The sequence below is a fragment of the Pseudonaja textilis genome, chromosome 1 (genome assembly GCF_049901715.1).
Source record: "Pseudonaja textilis isolate UNSWEBS1 chromosome 1, rPseTex1.2, whole genome shotgun sequence".
In the NCBI taxonomy this organism is placed as follows: Eukaryota; Metazoa; Chordata; class Lepidosauria; order Squamata; family Elapidae; genus Pseudonaja; species Pseudonaja textilis.
The window spans coordinates 291,372,848-291,384,566 of NC_141990.1; positions in this window are offsets into that span (position 1 = coordinate 291,372,848).

Below are 11,719 nucleotides of genomic sequence, written 5' to 3' on the forward strand. Positions count from 1 at the left end.
AGCCCTCCTCCCATATATAAAAGGCACTACAGACAAAATCAGCAAGATCCTCCAAAAACACAACATTAAAACAGCATTCTGCACAAACAGAAAAATATCCACCATCCTAAGAAACCCCAAAGACAAAATCGAATTAGAAAACCAAGGAGTATACGAAATCCCCTGCACTGCCTGCCCCACCACATACATTGGACAAACTAACAGAAGAATAAGTGCACGCATCGAAGAACATAAGAACTCAATCAAAAAAGAAGAAACGACCTCTTCCCTGGTCCAACACCTCAAAGCCACAGGACATGAGATTGACTTTAAAAATACCAGAACTATCGCCAAAACCGAACACTTCAACAGCAGAATAATCAGAGAAGCCATAGAGATAGAAAAACGCCCACACAGCATGAATAAACGAGATGATACCTCCCGCCCTCCAGCCATTTGGAAACCCACCCTCATGAACAGACGAGTACCTAACATGAAGAATGACACCAGACCCACACCCATGAGAGCCACACAAGATGCCACCACCATACTTCCATGTAGAAAACAGACTCACACCCACTCAGAAGATGAGACACGACCACGGACCAGAAGCCGCACTGCAGCTGAATCACTACCCACTTCAAACCCCTCCCAGCCATACATGAAGCAAACCGACACCCACTATGAAGATGTGGCACGACCACAAACGTGAAGCCAAACCACAGGATCACAGCTCACCAGCTCAAATCCCCCAGCAACTAAGACTAACCTGAGCACAACCAAGCCCCCACCTGAACAGAACACGCCTCCAGCCAATCAGAACACGGCCAACCCCCCAACCAATCAGAACACAGCCAAACCCCTACCAATGAGAACACACCCCACCCAATCAGAACACAGCCAAGCCCCCACCCAATCAAGTCCCACCCCCACTAGCAGTTAAAAGGAAGAAGCAGCTGCAATCTCACATCACTCTGAGAAGCACAGAGCCGGAGACAGAAGCCTGAAGATGATGACTTCATCGAAACGTTGCCTAGATACTTCGAATCTTACGCGGGAGAAAACCCGAACAACCAAAGATCCACATACAAATACCATGAGAACCTCAGAAAACATATATATATATATATATATATATATATATATATATATATATATATATATATATATATATGTGTGTGTGTGTGTGTGTGTGTGTGTGTGTGTGTGTGTGTGTCTGTGTGTCTGTGTGTCTGTGTGTGTGTGTCTGTGTGTGTGTCTGTGTGTGTGTGTGTGTAATTGAATTAACCAGAGTTAATTTTATTTTAGTCCTATTGACAAATCAGTCTAAAATTAATAAGTAGGGAAAATCATAGAGGTTCCTCAAACATTCCACCTGTTGCATCAATGCAACAGAAATCAATTTAAAGCTTGTACCCTACATGAAGATTGGGATAAAAGAATGATAATACCACTATAAAAGTTCGATCCTTGCATAGAGATGAAGTTGTGAAAGTTGTAAAAATTGTGCTCCATAATACAATATAGAAAAACAAAATGAGTGAGTGTTTGACTATGTGCTGTGAATGTGATGTTATTCAAAAACAAAACACAGTAGTTATTGTTGCTTATATTTGCAAATTGTGTTCTACTATTACCAGGACAGGAAGAGTTATGTTATCAGGGTGCAAGTAGGATACACAAACATGACAGGAGTTATATTGAAAATGAATGTAATTGCCCTATGCTTCACACATGAAGTAACCTTATCAACACTGACAAGGAGTATTGTGTTTTTATGTTTGAAATAGTCAGATCCTGAGTTAGTAAACCATATCAAACACATACCACAAATACTCGTTAAAGTATCGGGCTAGAAACCAGGAGATAGTGAGTTCTAGTCCCACCTTAGGCACAAAATCCATTGCTTGATCAGAGGCCACTTGGTCTCTCTAAGCCCTAGGAAGAAGGAGACAATGGCAAGCCACTTCCCAAAATCTTGCAGGGAAAAATTCAGACAGGCATAAATATTTATTCAAGGGCACAAAAGAGAGGGAGAGAAAGAAATAATTGTGCCCAATATCTTATTTTTTTATGCAGCCTAAACATTTATAATGGTAGGAAATAAATCAATATTTTGTGATAGAGTACATGATTTCCATGCAGAAAAATCTAAGGTTCAATCCAATGTCTCCAGGTGGGGCTGGCAAAACCTTACCCACACTTCAAAATACAATTGTTAGATAACCTAGGAACATTGAAACGAAGATCTAGTTAAATATAAGGTAAAATTTTATGTTTCTATTACATCTTTTGGAACATTGGGCTTGAATCCTGATTTCTTTCCTGCAGGATGAAGTCTGTTTGAATCCATAAATGGGGGCCTATGACCTACAGCTTTCTGAATCAGTGCAATTTGGGATGGGCACAGCTACTTATTTCTAAGGTTATCACTTGCATGTATGTTATCCATAAAATCATATTATGCTTTCTTACCTGCTTGTCTGTTGTAAATAAATACATAAAATGCTCATTCAGATATATTTTTTCACATGTTTTCCTAAAATATGAATTTCTAAATATATTTTTATCCCCAAATAAACTTATTCTCCATCTCTTTCTATCTTCCCTTTTCATGTATGCATATCTTAATTTCTCCTGGCACATTTCTCTTTCCTGGAACATTTGGAAAGTGTGAAGGAATGGATACCTAAACGCCAACCTGTCCATTAGAAAGCGCAGATCATACCAGAATCCATAAGATTTGTCATTTTGCTAGCTTCCCTAATCTCAACAAGTTTTCCAAAAGTAGCATTTAACCCTACCAGTGTATTTTTCCTGGAAGGCTCTTCCAGTCAATCAGATAAAGTTAGCTGCAACGATTACATATTCCCCATTTTCCAGCATTTCCGTTTTTATTGCAATAATAATCATACTTCATTTGAGTCTAATTAACTTCCTAGGATGATTACTGTTTAAACACTTGTTGATTATCACCATACATTCACCACGAGCTGTCAAGGGATTTATATTGTTGGAAATTCCATCTAGAGGCTTCACAATGTTCTTTCTACATTTCTACTGCAGTGAGCAACGTAGAGAGAAAACTCTCCCAGGATTTTTTTCAACCGCATCAGAAAATAAAGTCAAAATCTTTCAAAATATTTAGTAACAAGTAGGAAGAGGAAAGTCTGTTCTTAATTAAATAGTCAACCGACAGATGAAAAATTGCTACCAACAAAGGAAAGTATCTGATATTAGATAGGGTTTTTGTTCAGCTAAATGCCAGGCACTCCCCACTATCTTCTACCTTGCTATTTATAGAGCTTAAAATTTCTATGCCCTCTGAGATTTTGTAGATTAAAATAAATAGGAACATTCTTTTTTTACTTACTACACTTCAATATTATCATAGCAATGATAAAAATAAAAGAAACCTCTTTGAGTGCCCTCACCATTTCCTTCTGCAATTCCTCAGTGACCAGCATTCAGAGCCCTGCTGTCTTTAAACTTGGAGGTAGATGCTAGGGAAAAGCCATGGTTGCTTATTGTTCATGGAATTTTCTAATTCCTTCATTACAGCCTTTTAATACAATAAGAGATTGAATGTGGACTGAGCAGTTTAATCCAGTGAAATCACAGCTACTGGTTAAAAGTCATTCAGTTAATTACAGATTACAGATTAACAGAGTTGGAAGTGATCTTGTAGGTCATCTAGTCCAACCCCCTCGCCCGCCCAAGCATGAGACCCTACACCATTTCTGACAATTGGCAGTCCAATCTCGTCTTGAAAGTCTCAAGTCATGAAGCTCCCACAACTTCCAAAGGCAAGCAGTTAACCTAGGGTTGATGTTATATCCAGCAATACATTTAGAATGACATTTAAGTGTCTTATATTCTAATGACCCAGACCTTAATACCAGAGGAAAATAAGATATTGCAGATGGTACAAAAGGGTTCAGTCCAGATTGCTTTCTGGTTATATGTTTAATACTTATAAACTATAACTGTCATCAGTTGCATAAGCTCATCATTGATGTTTAAGATGAGCTCAAGACTTGATTGATTCAACAAGCTAATTTTTATCTATGAAGTAGGGCATGTTTGTAGCTAAGGTATTATGAACCTATTTATAGAGTTTACATTTTCTTTGGGAATCCTATTATATCTTTCACAACCAAGAAACTTAGGATAGTAAGAATAAGCCCTAATCTTGCTCAACTTTATGTACTAGTGAGAATGAAGATGTTTTTGTTCCATGGAACTTTCATGGCAATTTAATATAAGGTTCACCTGCTTTTTCAGGTTTTAATTATAGTATTGTTGTTTTTCTAGTCTTCTCTTTGACATCTGTTTCCAATTTAATATACCATCTTAGAATAGTGAAGTAAAGCAGGTGCAAAGGAAGGAAGGAAGGAAGGAAGGAAGGAAGGAAGGAAGGAAGGAAGGAAGGAAGGAAGGAAGGAAGGAAGGAAGTTGTCCTTCGACTATGATATTTACTCAAAATTCCAGTGGATAAATATACAGAAATAGAGTTATAGTCAGGAACTGTGAGCAGCTAAAATGAAAAGAAAATTCAGATTTACAATAGCTGCCAGAGAAGAAGTAAGATAAACTACAGGAATCCCTTTAACATGCAAAATGAATGAGAATAAACTTTAGAAGGAATTAATTTATTAAAAATATATCATTATATATTTCTAGAATAATTTCTGACACATCAATCCTCTTTTTTAGATTTTATTCTCAAAAGATACTGGGATTTCAATGTTTTGTCACTAATCTTTAATACTCTGGGAATTATGCTTTTTAGATAAAAAATTATTTTGGTCTTACTATTTTGATCTTTTATGTCCTAAGTAAAATAGACACTCAAGAAAAAATATTATTTATTTTATTACACAAAACAGACATTTGCTCACAATTAGTATGTTAAACAGTAAATAACTTGTAAATTAATTAATTAGCCAAGTGGTTAAATTAAACAAGTAGGTAAGTAGGTTAAACTGTACTGGATGACACACGCACATATTGCAAGCAAATTAAAAAGAACAATTGTTCCAGATAATTCAGTTGAGAGAGAAAAATCCTTTCCTATCTTTTAGAGCTATTTCCTAGCAAGCTTCCACCTCCTACTCCTATATGCATACAATATCTTGGGTATATTTTAAAAAATGAGCACAGCTTGCAGGGTGAGGCCCTTGAAATTAATATGTACGGTCTGTCATTGTATTAAATCAAAATCTGAATTCATTTCTGACAAGCTCAAAGGCTCAAAATGTTAATGAATGGGAAAATGATATAATTAAACCTGAGATTTCTGGCTCTGAGACAACACACAATTATTACAGAAAAGCCAGATTGTATGGTAATGGATTTCTAGTACTCTTGGTGTCTTAAATGCATTTAAAGGATTGCAACTGTTAAAGCCCAATTGCCACTGGGACACAGAGGCAGGTGCATCCATCCATTAACCAGAAGCTTCAGAGCTGGGAAATAGTAGAGATTCATGCACAAGGAACTCCCAAGAATATAAAAAGGGCATATGTATGTATATGTGTAAATGCATATGCCTACACACATATGTATACATATCAGTTGCACAAAAATATGTGTGTGTAAGGATAGAAAGCTTTTCCTTCTAATTCTTTTTAAACACTAGACATAGGTGGAATTTGACAGAATGGACTAAAAGGTGAATCTATGCAACTGAGTCTAGATATAGACCAGGGCTGTCAAATTCACAGGCTGGATGTATCGTGCACTGGCCATGCCCAAGCCCAGTTTAGCAAAGGGGGGGAAGTCCCAATATGTCATGTGATACCACTGTGACAACAAGAGTTTGACACCTCTGATATAGACCATTTTGTGAATCCTTACCTGACCCATTTCGCTTAAAATGTAATTAGTAGTGGCTCCTCAAAATTCAGGCAACTATTTTTTCCCAGCCCACATAGAATTGCCAGGGATTTAACTTAGGACCTTCTGGATAGAAAGTTTGTGCTCTGAGTTATGACTCTTCGCCAATTGTCTCTAGGCCTACACTTGGATTCCTATTGACTTACTTTACATTTAGCTGAGCTGTATCAGAACTCTGAAAAGTATCTTATTAAAAATGTGAGAGAAGTTAACAGCCTTGAGGCTAGGGAAGAAGAGTTCATGCCCTCCTTTTACCACTCAAGGCAGAACACCAAATTCAGGCTATTCTGTATCATATGGGAGGTTGCCTATTTTACAGCTCCTTCTGTCAACTGACAAATTATAAATCCTACTTCAGACAGGTTCCTGGGAAAATCCTGAGTGTTAGGGAGATATATACTTCATATTGAGTAAGGAAGGTAGTAAGTTTGCTATTTGTCATGTAAAGAGGTTAATATTCAGCACTTGAGGGCCATGGCTGCTAAAATTTGGACTAGGATGCATATAGGATACATCCTTGTGGCAGAAACCAAGCATCAGTGATGTAACCTGATTCCAATACTGAAGCAAGGATTTATTGTCTTGATAGTTTTGCAGGAAAACCTTTAATTGTTTAACACTGGTGACAAGGCACAGGTTGTCCTCCCTTTTTATAGCAGTATGCTGATCTTGTGACTAGACTTCACAACAGGCATGATAATATATCTTGACACTTCAAAAATTTAATCCCATGTTCTATTAGAATGAGAATCACTAGTTCCCATCTCAATCAATCAGAATAGAGCTAGAAGGGAATTTAAAGGTCTTCTAGTCCAGGGGTCTCCAATCTTGGCAATTTTAAGACTGCTGGCTGAGGAATTCTGGGAATTGAAGTCCATAAATTTTAAAGTTGCCAAGGTTGGAAACCCCTGTTCTAGTCCAGCACCCTGCTCAAGCAGGAGACCCTATATCATTTCAGACAGATAGCTGTCCAATCTTTCCTTAAAAACCTCCAGTGATGAATATGAATATTCAGTGATGAATATGAAGCATATGATTTCATAGGCTTAGCCAAAATTCTTTTACATCTGTATGTTGATCTCACACAAAATTATTGAAGAATGGGCTTATGTAAGCAAGAAGCAGGCTCTACAATCAATCTGAGAGGAACTAATCTTTGAGTTGAAAGGAGTAATTGGCCATCAAGTCCAACTTCCTACTTGTGGCAAGAATCCAAACTAAAACTTTCCCAGCAGATGGCTATCCAGATTCTGAATATACCCAATAAAGCCCATCTCCTTCTATAAATAATTTTTCTCCTGCCCAAGTGCTCTTTCTATTAGAAAGTTGTTATTAACATTCAATTGGAATCTGTGTTCCTGTAACACAACTTCCTGAGTTAACACAGGTTTCGACCTTTTTATGACAGATCTCAGGTATCTGAAAAGTGTTAACAGATTTCCCTTCAGTTGTCTTTTTTTTCACTGCTCAGCATATTCAGATCTTTCATTCTTTCTTAATTTAATCTCCCCTTATAACTACTTTAGTTTGTCTGAATACTTCTTCCTATGCTCTAATTTTTTCAAATCACATATGGCAATCATATCCCAAGACAGAGAGGAACATCAGAAGTTGTTTTATAGAATTAAAAATATTTTATATAGATTAGCTCAGTTTTTTTCAGTCATATAAAAATGAGACTTAACTGATGTTTAAAAAAAATACCAAGAAGGATCAAATCTCAGACATTCAGTATAAAATACAGACACTGACACCAAGACATGGGCGTCTCCCAGACCAAAAAAACATCACCTTGTTTTCACTTACTTAGCTTCATTATCCTCAATACCCTGAATCCATTGACAGCCTCCATTTGCTGCAATAATAATAGATTAAAACATTAGTCAAAATTCCCACCATGTTATCCAGTTGTCTAAATGTATTGATAGAATTCAGAAAAAATGTTTTATTTATTATTAAACTTCTATGCTACTCATGTTTCCCAGGTGACTAGACAGCTTATACTCATATAATTAAAATACCACTTAAAATCTTAAAACAATAAATAAAAAACATACATTTAAAATTCAGCTAAAATCCAATTAACCAAGATGAGAGGAAGGAAGCAAAGTGTGAATAGGGAAGAGGTTCTAATCCATTAACAGCCTACATTCCATTAGGATCCCAGGCGAGCTAGCAAAACTAGGTCTTCAAGCCATTTCAGAAGGCCAGAAGGATGGGGGCAGATCATACCTCAGGGGGATAGGATGTTCCAGAGGGCAGGCACCATGGCAGAAAAGGTTTTTCTCCTAAATGCCACCTACTAAACTTCTTTGGCTGATGGGCTCCACAGCATTCCTCTTCTGCTGGCATGGGTGGGGTGGGCTAGTCCCATTGGGATAAGCCAGTTCCTCAGATACCATGGACCCATGCCATGCAGGAATTTAAAGGTGTTAATCATCACCTTGAATTAGACTGGAAGCAAACTGGGCACCAGGGCAGTTCATGGAACAGCAATGTAATATGGACCATGAGAGGGCCCCCAAGAACTGCCTGCGCAACTGCTTTCTTCATAAGTTGAAGTTTCTGGATATACTTCAAGGGTAGCCCCATAAAGAGCTTGTTCTAGTAGTCCAAATGTGAGATGACCAGGGCTTCAGTGACTGTGGGATTTGTGGGACACTCAACCCAAGACTCCAAAATGTTTTTATGGTTACATTCATTTGTGATTTTCGTAATTGCAATTCTATGGTAACTCAGAGAAAATAAAAATAATGAAGAGATACATACACATTATAGAATGGTGTATACTTACACTGCACTGTTACATATGATTTCATGGCTAATAGACCAATTTCCCTTTCCAAGAACAGAGACAAACTCAAAGGGAAATCAAGTCCGATATCCATGTCAGCGTCCACATGTGGTTGTTTCCAAGGCTTGGAAATTCCCACTTTGATAGTCAACCATATGGAGTACAGTGCATATTTGTGTATGGTGTGAAAAGCTGGTATATAGGGATCTGAGCAGGAGCAGGAGCAGAAAAAAAGTGAATTTTGGTTCCTTTAGTTCCAAGAAAAATTATGAGTACTCTTTCCCACACTTTTCTGTTGTGATGGTAATGCACAAGGCTTTCTGAAATGCTTTGTTTAAGTGAGATTTAAGATAGCTCTAAGTATCACTCAGTTGCCTCTTGTAAGGTTCCAGTAAGCTTCAGGAAGATCCTTTACTACTTTGAGAGTTCTGATCATATTTTCATGATCAGAACTATTTCCATATGTACAGTATATTACAAATAGATAAAAAATAAATTAGTAAACTGTTCATCCAAGCAAGTTTCTCAATACAAGTTAAAAAGTATTAAAACTAATCAATGTGTTCCATGAACTGTGGCTCCATTCCAGCAAAATCTATCAAGTGCTCTGAATTTTTGCTGTAGGCAGGGAAGTTATTGGAAATCCACCTTTCCTCCATAAATGAAGTTGCATTATGATTGGCTGAATCACTACTCCAAGATAGCATTTGCTCCTAAAGTCTGAGCACTGTTAAGGATCATTTCCCAAAGAAACTAAGGCTAGGGAGCATTCTCTGAGTAGCGACTATGTATCAATCCTATCACTAGAATTAAAATATTGAAGGCTGTTGACATGCAAGGAAAATAGATATATTTCAATTACATCTAATTACAGTATTAGCAAAATCTGACCATTTATTAGCACAGCACTAATCAAAGAAGTTACATAAATATTTTTCAAAATCCACTCTGTTCACTACTTTCAGTTTTTAAATACATTATCACAGCTGTCATAATATCATAAATATTATAATAAATATTTGAAATTTTAATTCAGGTCTATCTTATGCTATTTTGGGCTAGATACTTTTTCCTGCTATTAGGTGAAAAATACCCTTTACTGACTGTAAAATACTCATTTTTATACCTTTTAACAAGCTCATTTAAAAAAAAAACCTACAGTATTTCCTTGCTACTCATGTTATGACATCTAGTGTCTGCATAAATGCTATCTACCATTCCTTGATTAATTTTAAGCATTATATGGAAGGTACCATACATAGCTAGATAAAAGACATGCAATTTCAAAATACATCTGGCCTACATTAAATTTTACACCAATGCAGTTTTGAATAATGAAGTTAGGCAAAGTTAGGCAAGACAGGGAGGAAAGAGACATTCTTTACTAATTCTATAATAATCTTCTTGAGACAAAGTTTTATTTAAATTAATAAAACATTTCTTATACATTCTGATTCATTGTTATAGAGTCTTCAGGAGCTTTCTTGAATCTAGATGCCATCTTGATATATTTGAATTTGATTTTCAGGAATTATGGAATTAGTCCAGCACATCAATAGGGCATGTCAGGAGAAAACTTATCTGCAAAGTTGCTTGAGAAATTTGGTTTTGGGGGAATTCTAGTGAGGCAAATATGGTTTAGATGCCTCTGGTGCATTCAGAGACAATGCCAAAGCTCCTTTTACTCCTTGCACAATAGAGGTTTTATTTCTTCCTCCAGATTGAAGGAATGATTCAGGAAGCGACCCATGTAGCTCCCAGGTGGTCACTCTGCAAGTAAATTATGAAAATGGAGGTTTCTTTGATCATCTTGTGAGTTGACTGACAGAGGGGTGGGGAGCTTCATCAAATTCACAGTTGAGACAGCCAAAATTTGGACACTAGAAAGAAATGACCTTTCTTATTTCTAAATCACCTTTTCTTGTTTTCTTAATCAACTTTTCTTATTTTCTTATTTCTAAATCACCTTTTGGATTTAGCCTTTTCTACAGTTAAAGGGAGTCCATTTAATGAGATAAGTACTGTTCTTTGGGGGTCTTGACAACAATTATTTTAATGCAGGTCTAATTCTCTATTGGCACAATTATCCAACACATTAGTGGATGGAATATAGACAACTGCAGTGGAAACTGACAGACCCATTCTTGATCTAATATTTTAAAATTACCTTATTTTCAGCACAAAACTGCTTAATCAAGACTGCTTACACTAGCATGGAAAGTAACATGGCAATTATCAAAAAGGCCTGCTTAATTCCTATGTTTCTGCATTGCCAATACAAGAAGATTCCTGATTCCAGAAGAAACAACAATCACATGGCTTTGGTTATGTCCTAACCATGCCTTGCTATCATTAAGGAGTGGAGGGGGATGCAAAATAGACTAGGAGATCAAGGGATATTTTTCATGCATGACTTAAATCACATTCTGAATAAATTCAGTTTGTAATTCATATAGAAATCCTGCATGTAAATTCAGTTCTTCTTCTGTATTTTATTCTGAAGTCAATGGATCACACATGACCTAATTGTGGGGAAGTAGGAAGAGAGGTCCAGGAAGAGATTTTTAGCTACTTGGATGACACAATTTCACTTTATAGTAACACAAGCTTTTATTGGAAATTCCAAATTGCTTCTGCCTAGTCTTTTCTCCATCTTATTTACAGAAAGTAATTTCATCCCATCAAAATTCAGGAGATTCTCCAAGAATTCCTATTTAGCCATAGGCTGTTTTCATCCATTTCAGAAAAGTAGGAAAAAAACACTGATTATACTTGAACATGTAGGAGTTAATCTCATTTGTCAAGAGCCCAAGAGAAAAACCATCTAAATTACTCTTTTTGTAGCTTATTTGAATGGCAAAGTCCTAAACGCCCAACTCTGAAGGATTCAGTGGATGCCCTATACAATCTTAAGCCTGTATAGGGCATCCTTTGGATTGTTTGACTGACTGGTTGCCCCAAACACCTCACTTCACCTATTAAGTACTATCCCTTTTGAAACAAATTGTAAAAATTGATTACTAAAGCATGTCTTTGGCTCTCCTTTCA